At 31.9% G+C, this 18786-nt stretch overlaps 1 long non-coding RNA gene across 2 annotated transcripts; it reads right to left on the reverse strand.

Moving 5' to 3' along the window:
- Positions 1 to 871: 871 nt before the first annotated feature.
- Positions 872 to 18786, reverse strand: LOC108470798 (uncharacterized). 2 transcript variants are annotated; one of them, XR_008274382.1, is made up of 5 exons: positions 18568 to 18786; positions 17635 to 18060; positions 17378 to 17488; positions 2015 to 2098; positions 872 to 1082 (listed from the first exon to the last, which is right to left on the reverse strand). It is a non-coding gene; the product is annotated as an uncharacterized LOC108470798 (long non-coding RNA). The 2 variants fall into 2 exon arrangements; XR_001869386.2 differs by lacking the exons at positions 872 to 1082; positions 2015 to 2098 and adding an exon at positions 9073 to 9502 and having other exon boundaries at positions 18568 to 18784.

Here is an 18786-nt window from a genome sequence, read left to right on the forward strand (position 1 = left end):
TAGAAATGTAAATGAAATGGAATGGAAATGGAAATTAAATGAAAAAAAAAGTTTAAAGGACATGGCTTGTGTAACACCCCGTACCCGAGACCGTTGCCGGGGTCGGACACGAGGGGTTAACAGACTTAATTTACTTATTTTCACAGTCCATTTTAAAAATTTCCAGACTAGCTGGCTAACTGCGTCACTGTCACCTTAAAAATCATATCTTGAGTTCCAAAACTCACAAATCAGTTTCGTAAATTTTTCCTAAAATTAGACTCATATATCCATCTACAAATATTTTTCTAGAATTTTTGGTCAGGCCAATTAGTACAGTTTATTAGTTAAAGTCTCCCCCATTACAGGGTTCGACTACTCTGACCTTCATGCATTGCGACTTAGATAACTCCTTGTAAAGGGCTTCAATACTTATGCCGTTTGTTTCTAAAGAAACTAGACTCGAAAAGGAATCTGTACATATAGGGTATGACTTCTAATTATCTCTGGTTAATTTATAGTGAATTTCCAAAGTCAGATCAGGGGATCCAGAAATCGTTCTGGCCCTGTTCCATGAAAACTTAAATATATCTTAAAATACGACTCATATGACCGTTTCATTTCTTCCATATGAAAGTAGATTCATCAAGGTTCGATTTCATAATTTATTCACTATTTAATTCCATTCCTACTATTTTTAGTGATTTTTCAAATTCACACCACTGCTGCTGTCAGCATCTGCCTTTAAGCTAGACTTTACCTATTACATAGTTTCCATGATTCACCCATCCCTTTAGCATATATAGCACAAAGTATGATCGTGATTAACCATTCCAATGGCCAATCATTGCCAAGCATATCCACACCTCTCAATGACCATATACATACAAAATGATTATAACATTATGCTCAAAATATATATAAGCCATTTTCGCATGGCTATCCAAATTCGTACAATACCGAAACGTACATGACCAACATCAAAAAGGGTAATCCTATACATGCCATTTCAGAGTTCAACCAAAAGTGTACCAAAGGGGCTTTGATAGTGTGGACGACTTCGACTTCGACAATTTCGAGTCCGATAGTTGACGAACCAAAATCTATAAAACAGAGAATCAAAGAAACGAAGTAAGCATTTAATGCTTAGTAAGTTTTGAGCCATGAAATTAGACACAACTAAAGTATAGCATTCATATGGCTAAACGGATAATTTCACATGCACAAATTCTCAATATCATACTTACTTCACATTACCAACCCTTATATTCATACACAAAAGATCAACTTAGCCAAAGGTCGGGAGCTCATTAATTGACTGAGCGAATCATATTTCAAGGGAATTTACTACTCCAATGCATATACGAAACGTACCTCATCGTTGGGATTTACGAGCGTATCAATTTAAATTATTACAGCAAGATCGCTCATTCCCAAACCAAGTACCTTCGGAGTTTAGCCGGATATAGCTACTAGCTCAAATGCCTTGGGACTTAGCCGGTTATAGTAACTCGCACAAATGCCTTCGGACTTAGCCCGGTTATAGTAACTCGCACAAATGCCTTGGGACTTAGCCCGGTTATAGTAACTCGCACAAATGCCTTGGGACTTAGCCGGATATAGTAACTCGCACAAATGCCTTCGGCTTAGCCCGAATTAGTCACTCGCACAAATGCCTTGGGCTTAGCCCGAATTAGTCACTAGCACAAATGCCTTCGGACTTAGCCCGTATCAATCCGAATATCCATGCACATATCAATAAATCATGACACATCAATATTTCATTTTCATAACTAGAATTCAAACACAATTCAATTATTAAGCATTGCATTTTCTACTCAATAGCCGCATCTGAACAACATGATTCGCTTGCTTCATGACATGATTTCTATGCACATACGGCTACCCATCATACGTATAGACTAATTAACTCACATATGATTCAAGTAGAATCATTATATCACCGTATATTGTTATAATTATACATCATGACTTAATCAAATCGTAAACTAAGTTTCATTACTCGAAAACTTACCTCAGATGTTGTCGAACGATTTCGGCGGCTATTCAATCACTTTTTCCTTTCCCTTATCCAACTTTGGTCCTCTAAGCTCTTGAGCTAATTCAAACAAATTTAACTTATTAAAGTCTCATTATGCTAGCTTATGGCCGAATATAACAATAAATTTGATAGGTCATATGGCCACCTTTAGCTCAAATACAAAATGGTCATACGCATTTTTAATCACATTAAGCAATTTAATACCATTAATCTAACATTTCCTCATGTGCAACTTTATGACCGAATACACATATCATTAACTCAATATCAATTAACTAAGCACTTAAACAAATTCTCTTTAACTATACACACATTCGGCAATGACAAAGACAATTTAGCAAACCTTAAATTCAACTTATAACGATATATATATATACTCAATATTCAAAGCATTTAACATCACTTCACCATAATTTTTACATCATGGCCGAATGTTCCTTTGAACCATTTACCCTTACAAGGCATAAATTTCACCATCAAAACTAACAAGCTTATAATCCCATGACCGAAACCTCTAACAACACCAATTAAAAATACTTCATGGGTTTGAGGTAAAATCGAGAAAGAAACTCATAATTATCGAGATATAAGCACTAACATTGTTCATCTAGATTTAGCATGAAACAACATCCATCACCCTTATAATTACCATAGCCGAAAACCTTACTCATTCCAAAATCCAAATCTCAACTTGGGTCACAAAAATAACTTGATATCTCATCAACACAACATCAACACCAAGCAAGAATGATACATCCATGGCCGAGTGTCATCTCCATCACATAGCAAGATTTAGACCATGGGCTAGGTAGAACTCAAGCTAACAACTAAAACATGCATGCATCTCATGGAACATCATCAAACATACCTCCTCTTAAACACTAACCAATCGAACATGAAGCAAGAAAACTCCTTTCTTCTTCCTTTGATTTTTCGGTCAAGAAGAACAAAGAGGATGAAGCCTTTTTTTCTTTTCTTTTTTTTTTCTTCTAGGTACGGCACAATGGAGGAACAACCACACACATTTTTTTGTTTCTCCTCCTACTAACACTAATATTTTATTGCCCATGTTCTTTATTTTATTATTCCTAACATAAAGCATTAACCCAACATGTTCATGACATGTTTTTAGCCATAACATTTTGTCCACCCTCATGCTTATGGCCGGCCACTACTAATTAGGGGGGAAAATTGACATGCAAGTCCACCCTTTTGATTACATGCACTAATAGATCCTTATAGATTAACCTATCACATTTCAAAAGTGTCACACATAAGTCCTATTGACTAAATTCACATGCAATTTACTAAATCGAAGCTTAAAACTTTCACACATTTATATTCACATATTTTAGACAATAAATATCATATTCAAATAATTTGGTGACTCGGTTTAGCGGTCCCGAAACCACTTTCCGACTAGGGTCACTTTAGGGCTGTCACAGCTTGTGTCCGGCCTGCGTCAGCATCAAATTGACTAGGACCTATTCGGCCTTCTATTGGCTGGCACTCGCCTGATGCGACGCAACCCAACAGGTTAAAATTTAAAACAAGTTTTTTTCTAATTTTACCCTACTCAGCCACTATGGTCCCCCATTATAAATAGGGTATTTCAATCCAAAACTGCTAACCACTGCCGATAATTGTCGCTTATCGTTAACCGCCATCGTTAACTGCTGACTGCCACCGTCCTCCGTCGACCACTAATAACCTCTCAACACCTCTGACAACCGTCGTTTACCGTCAACCACCGCCGATCACTCCATAAATCCTAATACTAATATTCTTTTAAATAACAACCAAATTGCTAAAAAGGTAAATATGGTAAACGAGAAGAAAAAAGTATCATTTAATTTTAAATATTCATTTAAATTCTTTTTTAAACAAAAAATATAACGTAAGATCAATACCAAATTGTGAGACCCCAGTTGCATGATCCTGATTATTTTCCCGATCAAAAAGTTTTACTGTATTTGAACGTCGTGGGTTTTGGGGTAGACGCATACAATTAAATATTTAAGCTGCGGGCCGATTTAATATCGACCTCAATTGAAAGATGGCCCCCAGAGACATATGTGCCACCTCCCGTGTGAAGCAGTGACCGAGCTTGGAAAAGTGCTCGATCCATGGGACACTTACGAGCGGTTACTTGAAAAAGTGCCTCTAACGATGAGGAAGGACGATTAACCTATATTATATTTACTTGGTTAAGAGAAAACTTTCAATATCTTTCGAGCAGTCCAACGCAGATGGACATTATCTACGCTGCAAGAGCGTTCATTTTGCAACTTATAGTTGGGTTACTGTTGCCGGATGTCAATTAAAATAAAGTCCATATCATGTATCTCCCCTTATTAGACGATCTTAAGCTTCCCGGAAGATTTGGTTGGGGCACTACAGTATTGGCATACTTATATCGCGAGCTCTATCAAGCAACAAAGCCGTCTATGAAAACAATGGACGATTTCTGCCTTTTACTGCAGTCTTAGGCTTTATACCGAATGTCATTTCTGGCATTAGTAAGCCACCAACCGTATGTCTGGCCACTCGTGAACAATTAAATATATAGTTTAACTTTGCCATCAGTTTTTTAATTGTATAGTATAGTATACTCATTTTTGTATGGAAAGAATAATCTGATAATTTATTCATTTTTTTATGGGCAACTTTACAGAGAAACGGGTGATCGTTCACTGTACCTGTGTACCATATGATGATACTCATTCCGGGGATGGTGTAAAATATTCTTCCGAATCTTTCTATTTTAAATATAACAATTGCACAAAAAATTAAACTACTAACATGTCTATATTATGCTGCTTCTATGGATGTCATATGTCGAGGAAGGGATTGCAGTGCTCATACCATCATGTGTTATCGAGCAGCAACAGCTATTCGTGTCAAATGGCAAAACTCATACCATCATGGGCTATCCTTAAACAATAAAAGAAATTAGGGCTCGAGCTCGGGCTTTAGGTGGTATGATGACGAGCCAGATGCTTCATATTGGGGCTTGGGATAGAAGTTCGAGGCAGAATCAGTTTTGGTGTTCCCAAACGGTGAAACTCAGTTACGGCACAATCGTGCATTCCTCTGTTGCATTTGAAAGATTTCGGTTACACGTTTTCTAAAATCATGTAACGACCTTCGAATATAAAGGGCTTCCAGTATGCCATATACCATTCTGCGTACTCGTACTCGAATGTCCATTCTACAGAAATATACGATTTATGTTTTTCTGCCCAATTTAAAGCGTCCAACCTCGAAATCTTTTTGTCCATTTCGTGAACTTCTTTAATGTCGACAAGAGGGGTCAGGATAGGTTGTGTGACACCGAATTACCTCAATACCCGACCTCTAACATACTGCTCCACATATGGCATCCATAGACATATGGTATAAGCGTTGCGATCCTTTCCTCGACATATGGCATCCATAGAAACAACATAATATAGATAACATGTTAGTAGTTAAATTTTTTTATATGATTACTGTATTTAAAAAAAGAAAGATTCAAATGCGTATTTTTCGCTACCCTTGGAATGAGTCTCTATCATCTTACAATAAACAGGTACGGTGAACGGTCGCCCGATTTCTAGTATAGTTGCCCATCTAAAATAAATAAATTATTAGATTATTTTTTCCATTCAAAAATGAGTATACTATACTATACAATAAAAAAACAAATAGCAAAACTGAATTATATATTTACATGTTCACGAGTGGCCACACATACGGTTGGTGGCTCACTAATAGCAGAAATAGCATTCAGTATAACGCCTAAGACTGCAGTAGAAGGCAACAACTGACTATTATTTTTGTAGACTTTGTCATTCGACAAAGCTCACGGTATAAGCATGCCAATGCTGCAGAGTTCCCACTAAATCTTCCGGCAAGCTCGATATCCTTTAATAAGGGGAGATACATAGTGTGAATTTTATTTTGATTGACGTCCGGCAACAGCATCCCACATATAAGTTGCAGAATGAACGCTTTTGCAGCATAAATAACGTCTATATGTGTTGGACTACTCAGAAGATTTTGGAAGTTTTCTCTTAACCAATTATATTTAATATAAGTTAATCATCCTTCCTCATCGTTGGGGGCCACTCTTTCAAGTAACCGCTCGTAAATGCCCCACGAGTCGAGCACGTTTCGAAGCCTAGTCTCTACTTTACCGTTTGTACACAACCCTAATTGGACTACTACGTCTTGCAGTGTAATAGTTAACTCTCCACACGGGAAGTAGAACATGCGTCTCCTGGCACTATTTTTCAACTAAGGCCAATATTAGATCGGCCCACATCTCAGATATCTGAATGTACAAAACAACCCCAAAACTCACGATGTTCAAATACAGCAAAACTCGTTGATCGAGAAAATAACCAAGATTATGCAACCGAGGTCTCACAATTCGGAACTGTTCCTGCGTTTATAGTAAATATAGAATGTTATATTTCACATTTAACATAGAATTTAAATGAATATTTACAATTAGATGAGACATTTTTTTTCTCGTTTAACTTATTCACATTTTTGGCAATTTGGTTGTTATCATTTAAAAGAATATTAAAATTAGGATCCATAGAGTGATCGACAGTAGTTGATAGTAAACGATGATTGTTGGTGTTTAGAGGTGATCGGTAGTTGTCGGTCAATAAAAGGCGGTGGCGGTCGACAGTTAACGGCAACAGTCAACGATATGCAGTAGTTATCGACGGTGGTCGACAGTTTTAGGTTGAAGTACCCCATTTATAGTAGGGGACCATAGCGACTGAGCAGGTATAAAATTGAAAAAAAAAACTTGTTTTAAATTCTAACTCGTTGAGTCGTGTCTCACCAGGCGAGTGCCTGCCAATAAAAAGCCAAATGAGCCCTATGCAATTTGATGCTGACGCAAGCCTAACACAAGCCCTGTCCCTTCAACTTTTTTTTTTCATTTCATTTACATTTTCATTTCATTTAAATTATTTTTTCTCCATTTAAATTTAATTTTTTCCCATTTCAATTTTTTTTTTCATTTCAGTTTTTATTTTCATTTCAATTTATAATTTATTTTCATTTAAACTTTCATTCTATTTCATAATCATCATTTCATATTCCTTTAACATTTTATTTTATTTTATATTCATTACAAATTACATTTCATTAACCCTAGGTATGATCATTGGGTTGAAGTAAAAAAGGTTTTTAAGATATTTGCATAAAAAGTTCTAAAGATTAAATAAGTTTTCATTAAAAAAGAATTAATTGCACTAAACATCTCTAAACTATGAACATCAAACTTCAAAAAATTATAATTACATCCCCAAATTATCGATGTCACATAGGATTTTTAAATTTAAGATTTTAAACTTCCAAATAAGGTTTTTAAAACATATTTTTACAATATTCACTTTTCTTAAAAAGTTCATTTTAAATTATATCACATAAGATCTAACATTTTTTTGGTGACTTAAAATAAAAAGGCAAAGCTCGACCAAAAATGTGACTAGTGTAATTCAAACTCAAGCCACACCTGAGAAAATAAACACCCTAGACTATCAGGCCATCATATGGAGTTCATCTAACATTTTATTTAATGGTTAAATTAATTGTTTTAGTAATAGAAGGACCTAATTGATATAACTCTTATAGTTTTGAAATGTAATTAGAATGATTTAAATTTTAGAAACCAATTTAAAATAAATGTTATAGTTTGGTATGTTTTTTCAAACTAACTATAACAAAAAAGACTAAACAAGATGGATTGGCTGAATTGAGAACATTTTCAAATGTTTTCATGTTACATGCAAAAGGAAATCTCTATCAAATTAGTTAGATATAATGATAAATTTAGCTTTCAATGTTTACATCTTCTGTGAGCTTAAACCTTATTCTATTTTTGAGCTAAATTTAACAATTAATCTTTCAAAAAGAGCCAAATAGCCTTTAGGAGAAAATGCTAACTAAAACTTTAAACTTATAATGATGTTAGAGTCACAATTAGCATCCATGTGTACTTCAACGTACTATGATATTATTTATCTAATGTCACTTCAACAAATAATTTAAAAATTATAAAAATATTCAAAAAATCCAAAATTTAAAAAAGTATGAAAAAAAGTTCAAAAATATTAACATAAAGTACAATGGAATAATACGAGGGTTTTCCTGTTTAAAATTTAATATTTTAGTTAATATTTCAATTAGAAAACAACAATTCAATTTTTTTAAAAGTTAATGGTGAATTTGAACTCCTTTTAAAAATTAAAGCTCAAAAAAAAGTCAAATTGACAAAAGATATAAACATTAAGTGTATAATTTGTTATCATGTCAAAAGTTAAAATATGCACTAAATTATTTAATGTTACAAAGGAAAACAAAAGGCTATGTATGTAAAAGAAATAAAAAGTAAATCATGGTGCTATATCATTGGCTTTTTTACCTATTTAGTATAAAAAATAAAAAATATCTAAAATAAGATGCCACCTAAATTATTTACAGGAATGGTATGCCAAGGTGATAGAGGGTGGTAGAGAAGCAGCACCACGACCCTTTTCTGACATGTGTCAGTTGTCTGTTATAAAAAAACATATTTTTTATTGAAGAAGGGTAAATGGTAGGTGACACAAAAATAGATTATTTGTTTAGGTTGAATACCGGTTTAAGTTCATACATGTGGCGTACGATATTGGGCTACATTTGGTTGTGCCCATATCACGAAGGGCACCTGGCAGGGATGAAACCCATCCTGTAGGTGACACTAGTCTAACATACGACTATTTAACCACTGCTTTGAGGGGAAAAAATTAAGATTCAAGAACAGCATAAAAAAATTTCTGTAGAAGAAGAGTAAACAAAAAGAGAAGAATTCACAATGTTAGTAGATGTGAAAATGTTAGTAGATGTGAAATTCACTTTTTCTACAGTAATTCTTTTGAAATTCACTTTTTTTACAGTAATTGTTTTACTTAAAATTGTATTTAGAATTTTTATTTTCTTTTTAAGAGATCTAATATTAAAGATGGATAATCAATTTTTCATATGCATTTATTTCCATGGTGTAACTCTGACAACAGTTAGATATATATTTGAATGTCGCCAAAAAATAGCAAAGAGATTTAATAGGAATATCTCGATTGATTATATGAAGAAAAAGATTAGTGAAAAAATTGCTAGACGTAATAAGAGAAGGATCTTGAAATTTTTCTACAAGCTTTTAGTTTCGACGAATCTCATCAAATATACCGATATGAAACTTGTAGACGATAAAGATGTGGAGACAATGGTGTCGGCTACTGAAAGCATTTGCCTAATGCAAGTCGCTTGTGCAGGTAAATAAGATCCGGCCATACGAAAAATATACACAGAACCTACTTATTTCGGTTGCACAAGATAGGAACAAGAATGTGCCCACGATAGCGTTTGTCATTATGGATAAAGAGAATATAGAATCATTAGAAATTATTCCTCACGAACCTGCAGAAGTATATTGTTAGTAAATATAACATTTGCATCATATCTGATAGAGGGAAGCAAATAATTACCACCAGTAGGCATTTTAATGTACCATAAAGATTCGTTATTGTAACTAGCATATCGCGACTTTCATCGAGAGTACCAAGAATGCACACTGGTAGAAACAAGTTGTGAAAATGGTTAAATTTAATTTCAATATATGTTTTACTGTTATCAATACTAGGATAAATTAATTCAAGACTGTAACTTGTTATTTCTTAATATATTCACTGCGTATAAGCTAGAGGCACACCTTTTTTGTCAAAGGATGACTAAACTTGAGGGTGACATGTAAGGTGAAATAAAAACCTTCCTGACAGTGATTGGGTAAATCGTTACGGTGTCTGGCGATCAACATTATCCTCACCCGACCCTAGAGTGTACTAAACATAGTAGAAAAATGTATACCCTAAGCGTTTGCTTAGAAGGAATGGAGTATTGTGATAGTAATGAGCTAAAGATATCAAACGTCATCGATGATCTAAGTTCTAGATGATCAAAATTGGACCCAAAAAACTTCGAATGATATCCTTGGTCTGATGAGCCTTCATAATAATGTTCAACCCTCAGATTCGGGCTCAAAAGAAGGCTCCAACTCAGGTTTGGGTGCAATAGGTGGTTTGCCCGAGTCATGACATGTAGAGGAGGACTTCCATCAATTGTCCACCAAATAAATACAGTTTCCCCATCTTTAAGTACCACCGTATATTCTCTAACGAGGGCTTCACACTGAAGTATATTATTGATGCACTACCACTCAGTTCAATCCTTGTTTCCCCCTCTTATTAATTCTGTGGATCTTCCCCAAATCCACCGCTAATGCCAGGATGTATTGTGTGCACCCAAACTGTCACATTACTTGGTCCCTGTGATACCATCTAGATGAACTGCAAAATTAATATCATGGTCCCTGTCACGAATAACTTACCCCCACCCCGGCATGTGTCTCAATCATCTGACAACATATCGAAACCGTTTATAACATCCCAATACCCGAATTCCCACTTATTAGAACAAATTTACACAAAAATGTCAAATAATTGACATAATATTTAAAATTTATCACCCACTTACGAGTGAATAAATATATGTTTGACAACTAATGCCAAGAAAAACATTCGGTAAAAGGCCCAAGACTGCAGTAATTTGATGCAGCCACCTATGTCCACGGCACAAGGCTTTATCATTCGATAAAGTTGGCGATACAACATGGCTAGTACCCCAACTATACGAACGAACGTTTTACATTTCAGTTAAGAATGATAAAGTACATCAAGTGAACATTGTTTGCGTCCAACATTAATACACCAATAATAATGTGCATAATATATGTTCAAGTGACGCACATCACCTCTTTCTCGGTAACAGTACTTGATAAATGTTCAAAATTAACTTTCAATGATGAAAACCTCAAACCGTAAATTTTGACTCAACATCACCAAGCGAGACTCCTAATAAACTATAACAATGGACGGCCAGCTCAGAGATCGTACTTACGTCCGTAACAGCACTCCCGTCATTTGGTAGCCTGAGTTGCAGTCCAACATCCCTAAATTGCTGGTGCACTCTCCACATGAAAAATGAAATCTGTAATTTTTGGCTGTCATCCCAAATATTAAGTTATCACATATTAAACGTCTGTACCAATGTTGCTGAACCACATTCGATTGACTTTAATTATGGCATGAAGCGATCATCCGATAAATAACCTACATTATTCACATGACCCCTCAAAGTGTGCTCCGTGCCCTGACAATATTAAATTATCAAAATAGTTAATATAACCTAACTATTTCCGTAAATGAAGTGGAACTTTTTATAAGGTAACAAATAATAATTTAATTACCATCACATTAACCGTTCTTGATATGTGATTATCTTTGTTAATCAAAAACCCCATTTTGATATTTACAACTTAAAAATTAAGTTCAATTAATTTGTTGCAAAAATAGAAAAATGAGATAACACAAATAATTTGTTCGAATATTACATTTGATAATTAATTTATAATATTGCTAGGGTGTCCCATTTTTTATTTTAATATTACTTTTATTATCGGGATAAAAAGGCCCAAATAGAAATTATTGACCTACCAAATGTATTTTTACAACAAACTAATTAAACTCAATTTTTTAAAATTACAGATATCAAAATGGGTTCTTTGATTTATAATGATAATCATATATCAAAGAATGTTTAATGTAATAATAATAAAATTATTATTTGTTATGTTATAAAAAATTCCACGTCATTTACGAAAATAACTAAATTATATTACCTATTTCAATAATTTAATATTGATAGGGCCCGTATCGTGCATTGAGGGGTCGTAAATAGTATATGCTATATGTCGATGATCGCCTCATACCATACTTGAAATCAGTCAAATTCAGATCAGCAAAATTGATATGAACGTTTAATTTGCAATAAGATTAAATATCAGCTTTAGTCGAGCAATGACAGCCTGAAACTCGCACATTTCATTTGCAATGTGGAGAGTGCAACATTACTTTAGAAGATGTTGTACTAGAACTTAGGCTACCATTTGACAGGAGTGCAATTAAGGGCATAAGTACGATCTATAAGCCGATCGCCCTTTGTTATAACTTATTGGGATTCTCGCTCAATATTACTAAGTCAAAATTTCAAGTTTGAAGTTTTCACAACAGAAAGCCAATTTTGAGCATTTACCGAGTACTACTACCGAGCAAGAGGTGATGTGCGTCGCTTGAACATGCATTATGCACATGTGCGTGTATTCATACCAGACCAAACAACAATTAGGTCCACTTAATATACTTGCCATTGTTAACTAACTTACAAGACGTTCATTCATATAGTTAGGGTTGTGCAGTACTATGATGTATCACAAGCTTTGTGGACGTCAAAGCCTTAAGCCGTAGACATAGGCTACTATCTCATATTACTGCAGTCTTAGGCTCTTTACCGCATGTCTTTCTTGACATCAATTAGTAACCAAGCATATGTATTTCCACTAATGAATAGATGATAAAATTAGGCGTTATAATAATTATTTGACATTTTTATATAAATTTATTCTAACAAGTTTTGTTTTTTCGTTGATGGAGTGAGAATCTAAGTATCAAAAGGTTATACACGATTCCGATATATCGTCAGATGATTAAGACACATGCCGAAGTATGGGTAAGTTATATGTGACATCTAATTACTTTATCTTATTTGACTCGTGTTACTATAACCATATTATTAATTTTACAATCCATCCGGATACTCTATTCCTTCTCAGATATTGTGATTATTTTTCTCGCGTCTCGTATATCTACTCGAACCTATGGCGCATTAACGCACCCCATTATCAATTTTTACATCTTCGTTTACTCTTTCTTCTATAGAAATTTTTTTGGGTTGTTCTGAAATCTTATTTTTTTTTCTTCAAAATAATGGTTAAATAATCATATATTAGACTGGTGTAGCCTACAAGAAAGACTTCATCCCCTACCATGTAACGCCTATAATATTAAGGGGTGAACGTTCGATCGAATCGAATCAAATGAAAAAATTTCTAGTTAATTAAGTTGATAAATCATATTTTGAAATTTTCTCGAATCAAGTCGAGTGAGATGAAATTGAATTGAATCGAATATATTTGTTTAGAGTTAAATTAAAAATATTTTAAGTCCTTATAATCACCGTCAACCACCTTAATTAAATTTGTTATTAATTTTCATCTCTTTATAATTTATTTATTAATCTTTTATATATGGGTTAACTTATTTTAAAATTAAAAATATATTAAAGGTAAAAATATAATTTTTTAATAAATATTATCTAAAAATAAAATATGAAATTGATATCAACATAAAATTTTAACACAAATATTTTATGACGTCAATAATTCATTTTAGCAAAAATTTATAAATATTCAATATGATAAAACAATTCAATAATATAAATAATACATAATATGAAATTTAATATAATAATATAAACAATAGATATAAATAAAATTATTATTTAGGTATAGAAATTTTGTTTGGATAATTTTAATTTTTTTTATTTGGGGGTAAAGTGTGATAAGTAAAAATTTAAGGGGAAAATAAAAAATTTAAAGGTTAAGAGTAAAATTTTAAGGGAGAATAAATGAGAGGAATAAACTTTTGAGAGGAAAATATGCAAGAAAAAATGAGAGGAGGGAATGGATTTAGGGTAAAAAGAAGTGGGATGAAAGGAGAGCAAAAGTTATAGGAAAAAAGTGAGGAATAGTAAAAATTTTGGGAGGAAAGTGAAGAAATTTAAAAGTTTGAAGTAATAATATAAATTATCAAAATTTGACATTCGATTTATTTGAATTAATTCTAGTTATTCAAATTTGAAAACCAAACTTGATTCAAACTCGAAATTCAAAAAAATTCGAATCGACTCAAATAACTCAATTTATTTAACTTGAAATTTAAATTTTTTTATTTTTTCAAGTTGAATCAAGTTTTACTCACTCCTATATGAGATAGACACCGGTGGTGCCGCCTATGAGATGGGCATAATCAAATGTAAATCAAAACCGTACGCCACTCGTATGAGCCTAAACCCATATTTAACATGTACAAATAACTTATTAATAACTTATTTTTGTGCCACCTACCTTCCTTTAATAATTTTTTATAATAGACAACTGACACATTCCCATAAATAATTTAGGAAGTCTCATATTTTAGATATTTTTACTTTTTTATATTAAATAGGTAAAAAAAAGCCACATTAATGGCTTTTAAAAAAAAGTTAGATTTTTTGGGTTTCTCTTAAAATCTGACTTTTTTATTAAAATAACCCATTAATTTTAATTAAGTATCAAAATGACCTACTTTTTTAATTAAACACCAAATGACTTAAAGTTTACAGTAAAAGTTGGTGGAACCAAATTATATAGCGCCACCAACTTGCCACATCAACAGAGTATAAAAAATTAATTTTTTAGTGGAGCCATATAAAATGACACCACCTGTATAAATACCAAAAAAATATTAAAATTTTTAAAAATATGAGAGGACTTCAAAAAAATTAATCATTTTCCTGGTGGAGTCAACTTAAATGGCACAACCAGATTTTGCCATGCCAGTTCTTTTTTTTTTTACTTTTCTTTTGTTTTTCTTTATTTATTTATTTTATTTATTTATTTTGTTTTATAATATTTTAAATTATGATTTTAAATTATTTTTAAAGATATTCAAATTATTTTTAAATTCTATTTAAAAGTTAAAAATAATATTTTATTTTAAAAGTGAAATTTAAATTAATAAAAAATTAAAAAATATTTTTATTTTCTAATAATCTGTAAATTTTAGAAAATAGAAGACTTAAAAATAATTTTTATTTTCTTGTGGAGCCGACTTAAATGACGCCACCAGACTTCACCACACTATCTTTCACTTTTTTTAAAAAACTAAAATAAGTTAAATAAGTAATAAAAAAAGTGAAAGATTGGGGTTTTCTACTAAAAAAATATAAAAAAATTTAAAAAATTCAAAAATAATACACCTAAAAAAATAATTACGAAAATAGTATGGTCAGGGTGGTCACGCCACTCTGACAGGCGACACCACCTGACGTGACGGTGAACAGTGACCTGCAACAGTAAAAAAAAATTAAAAAAGAAAAAAACACTGAAAACGAAAAAAAATAAAAAAAAGTCATGTTGGTGCCAGAGGCGGCACCAATGTTGCCTCTGGCAGAGGCGGCACCAGTTATGTGGGTCCCACAGGCTTAACTATATTGAACTTAAATAAAAATATTATTATTATTTTAAAATGATAATAAATAAAATATTTTCGTATATTATTTTTATATTATTTTAGCAAAAATGTTTCAAATGTATTATGTAAGTGTTTTTTATATTAATTTAATAAATAACCTTGATTTTAACACTTTCTTTGTATTTTTTTCGTATCTTATTTTTTAAAATATATTATTTTCATATTTTATTTCTTCATATTATTTTAATACATAATATTTCAAATGTATTATTTAAGTATTTTTATATTTTTCAATAAATAATCCTGATTTTAGCACTTTATTCATATTTTTTGTACCTTATTTTTAAAATATATTATTTTCGTATTTTATTTCTTTATATTATTTTAGTACATAATATTTCAAATGTATTATTTAAGTGTTTTTATATTTTTTAATAAATAACCTTGATTTTAGTACTTTATTCAGTATTTTTATTTTCGTATATTATTTTATTAAATTAATATAATAAAACACTTACATAATACATTTGAAACATTTTTTCCTAAAATAATATAAAAATAATATCTGAAAATATTTTACTTATTATCATTTTAAAATAATAATAATATTTGTATTTAAGCTTGATGTATTTAAGCGTGTGGGACTCACACAACTGGTGCCGCCTCTGCCAGAGGCAACACTAGTGCCTCCTCTGGCACCAACATGACCCATTTTTTTATTTTTTTCGTTTTCAATTTTTTTTAATTTTTTTTCTTTGTTATGAGTTCTTGCTTCACCGTCACATCGTGTGGTGCCGCCTATCGAGTGGCATAACCACCTCGACCATACCATTTTCGTAATTACTTTTTAGGTGTATTATTTTCAAATTTTTAAATTTTTTATATTTTTTAGTAAAAACTCGAAAGATTGTATAGTAAAGTCTGGTGGCGCCATTTAAATTGGCTCCACCGAAAATAAAATTTATTTTAAGTCTCCAATTTTTTAAAACTTATAGTATTTTTAAGAAATAAAAATATTTTTAATTTTTTATTAATTCAAATTTCACTTTTAAAATAAAATATTATTTTTAACTTTTAAATAAAATTTAAAAATAATTTGAATATCTTTAAAAATAATTTAAAAATCATAATTTAAAATATTATAAAACAAATTAAATAATATTTAAATTATTATAAAACTAATAACAAATTTAAAAGTTTAAAATATTTAAATATTTAAAAATAATATTTAAAATTTAAAAAATAATTTTAAAATATATAATTAAAATTAAAAATATATATTAATAAAATATTTCAAATATCTATTTTAAAATTTTTAAAATTAATAATAATAAATAAAATAAAATAAATAAAGAAAAAAACAAAAGAAAAGTAAAAAGTCAAAAATAAAATAAAAAACAAAGACTGATATGATTGAATTTGATGGCGCCATTTAAATTAGCTACACAAAAAACATGATTAATTTTTTAAAAATTTTACCATATTTTTAAAAATTTTAATATTTACCTGGTATTTATATAAGTAGCACCATTTTACATGGCTCTACTCAAAAATTAATTTGTTATACTCCTTGCAGACATGACAAGTTGTTGACGCTATATAATTTGGCTCTATTAATTTTTACCGTAAATTTTAAATTATTTTAGTATTTAATTAAAAAAATAGACCACTTTAGTACTTTATTAAAATTAAGGGTTATTTTAATAAAAAACCCTTAAAATCAAGGTAGTTCCGGATTAGAGTACCTCGAATTGCAAAGATCGGTTTATTAACATCTTTTATGCAGCTGATGAAAGTAATAAACAGATTCTAATAATCCCTTTATGGGCACTACGGTTCCGTCGAAATAAACTAATACATGAGGGTATTAAGTTCTCCCCACAGGAACTTCTGGGTTTTGTTAGTGGCTACAGTCAAGAGATGGCTGTGAGTCAAGGGACTCTTCAGTCTCTTTCCAGACCAATGATAAAAGGGGGTGTGGCGACCCCCAAGTATCGGTTTTATCAAACTAAATTTTGATGCTTCGTTTCACAGTGTTTTAAAAACCTCTATTGCAGCAGTTTTAGCCCGAAATCATGAAGGGAAAATTTTGGGAGCGTGTACTTACCCATCTCAGGATATTGTCAATGCCTTTGTTGCTGAGGCTAGGGCGTGTGAAAGGGCTTTGTCGTTTGCGCTTGAGATGGGCTTTCAATGCCTTCAGCTTGAAGGAGATTCTCTGTCGATTATCAAAAAACTCAAATCAAAGATGGAAGACAGATCCGTGCTCCGGCCGATTATTCAAAGCATCCATATTCTTTTAAGACAATTTGAGAAAGCTGTTTATCTTTTTGTTCCTAGAACAGTTAATAGGGCGGCACATACCTTAGCCCTCGAAGGACGACGATGCCAGCTACCATGTTTCTGGACTGAAGAAGCTCCGAACTCGGTGCGAAAGATGGCGGCAGAGGATTGGAGGGTTTGGAATCAGGATCGTTGAAGTGCTTTTTGGAGGCTTTGAGAATGGAGAAGGTTCTGAGGAATCTCCATGACTGGGTTTCAAAGCTTTCTTTTTCTTTTGCTTCTCTTGGCTCATATGCGGATTTACATTGGAGAAGATGGTTTTTTTGGCTGATGGTTTAGTTGTGGCGTTCCGTTGTTTGGCTCAGGGTGGTTTTCTGCATTTATGGTTTTGTTTTTTCTGTGTGCTTTTCTTACGGATTGGTTTGTTTCCTGCTGCTCTGTCTTTTCTTCTTCTGTTGTTTTTTTACTTTGTCCACCTTGAGCCGCGCCTTATTAATAAAACATCAGCTTGTGTTGAAAAAAAAAAATAGATTTAATAATAATGTAAATATATATATTTCATTGATCGAAAAGTAAATTGACAAAATTAAACTAATAATAATTAATAAGGTTTTAACAAAAATTGTTTCGGGGTCAAATGAAATTACTTTTTAAAATGTATGATATTTAAATAAATTTAAAAATTGGGAGGCAAACACAAAAATATTCTCTTTTTTTTAATAGGACACTAAAAGTTGAGGAAAAGTTTATGAAAATTTTAGGGGCCAAACACAGAAATATTCTTTTTTTAATAGGATTCAAAAAGCTAAAGAAAAAATTGAAAGTTTTGGGGCTATGGTGCATCACTGTGGAAGGAGATTCTCGTAGGATGATCAACAAATTCAAACAGCAGACTGAACTCAGATCAAGTATGCTTATAAATTCATGCAATTAGGAAGTGTACCAAAGCAGCTAATAAATTAGCAAAAGATGGGCTTAGCATGGTAAAAGATCATTTTTGGGTAGAGAAAGTACCTGGATCGATAGCAACGTTGAAGATGATCGTTGGTGGATTGGCGGGTCTGATTAGCCTCATCTCTTGATGTTCGCACAGCAATCACACATTTTTCTTCTTTGTTGTTTGCTGTTTTTCTGACAGGAGTCACTGTCTGTAACCTTTTGATTTTTGGATAAGTATGAGTGATTTTCTCCCTCCTCTTTGTTGGCTACTTGCTTGTTTTATTCTCATTTTTA

Source organism: Gossypium arboreum, chromosome 11 (assembly GCF_025698485.1).
Source record: "Gossypium arboreum isolate Shixiya-1 chromosome 11, ASM2569848v2, whole genome shotgun sequence".
NCBI classification, from domain to species: Eukaryota; Viridiplantae; Streptophyta; class Magnoliopsida; order Malvales; family Malvaceae; genus Gossypium; species Gossypium arboreum.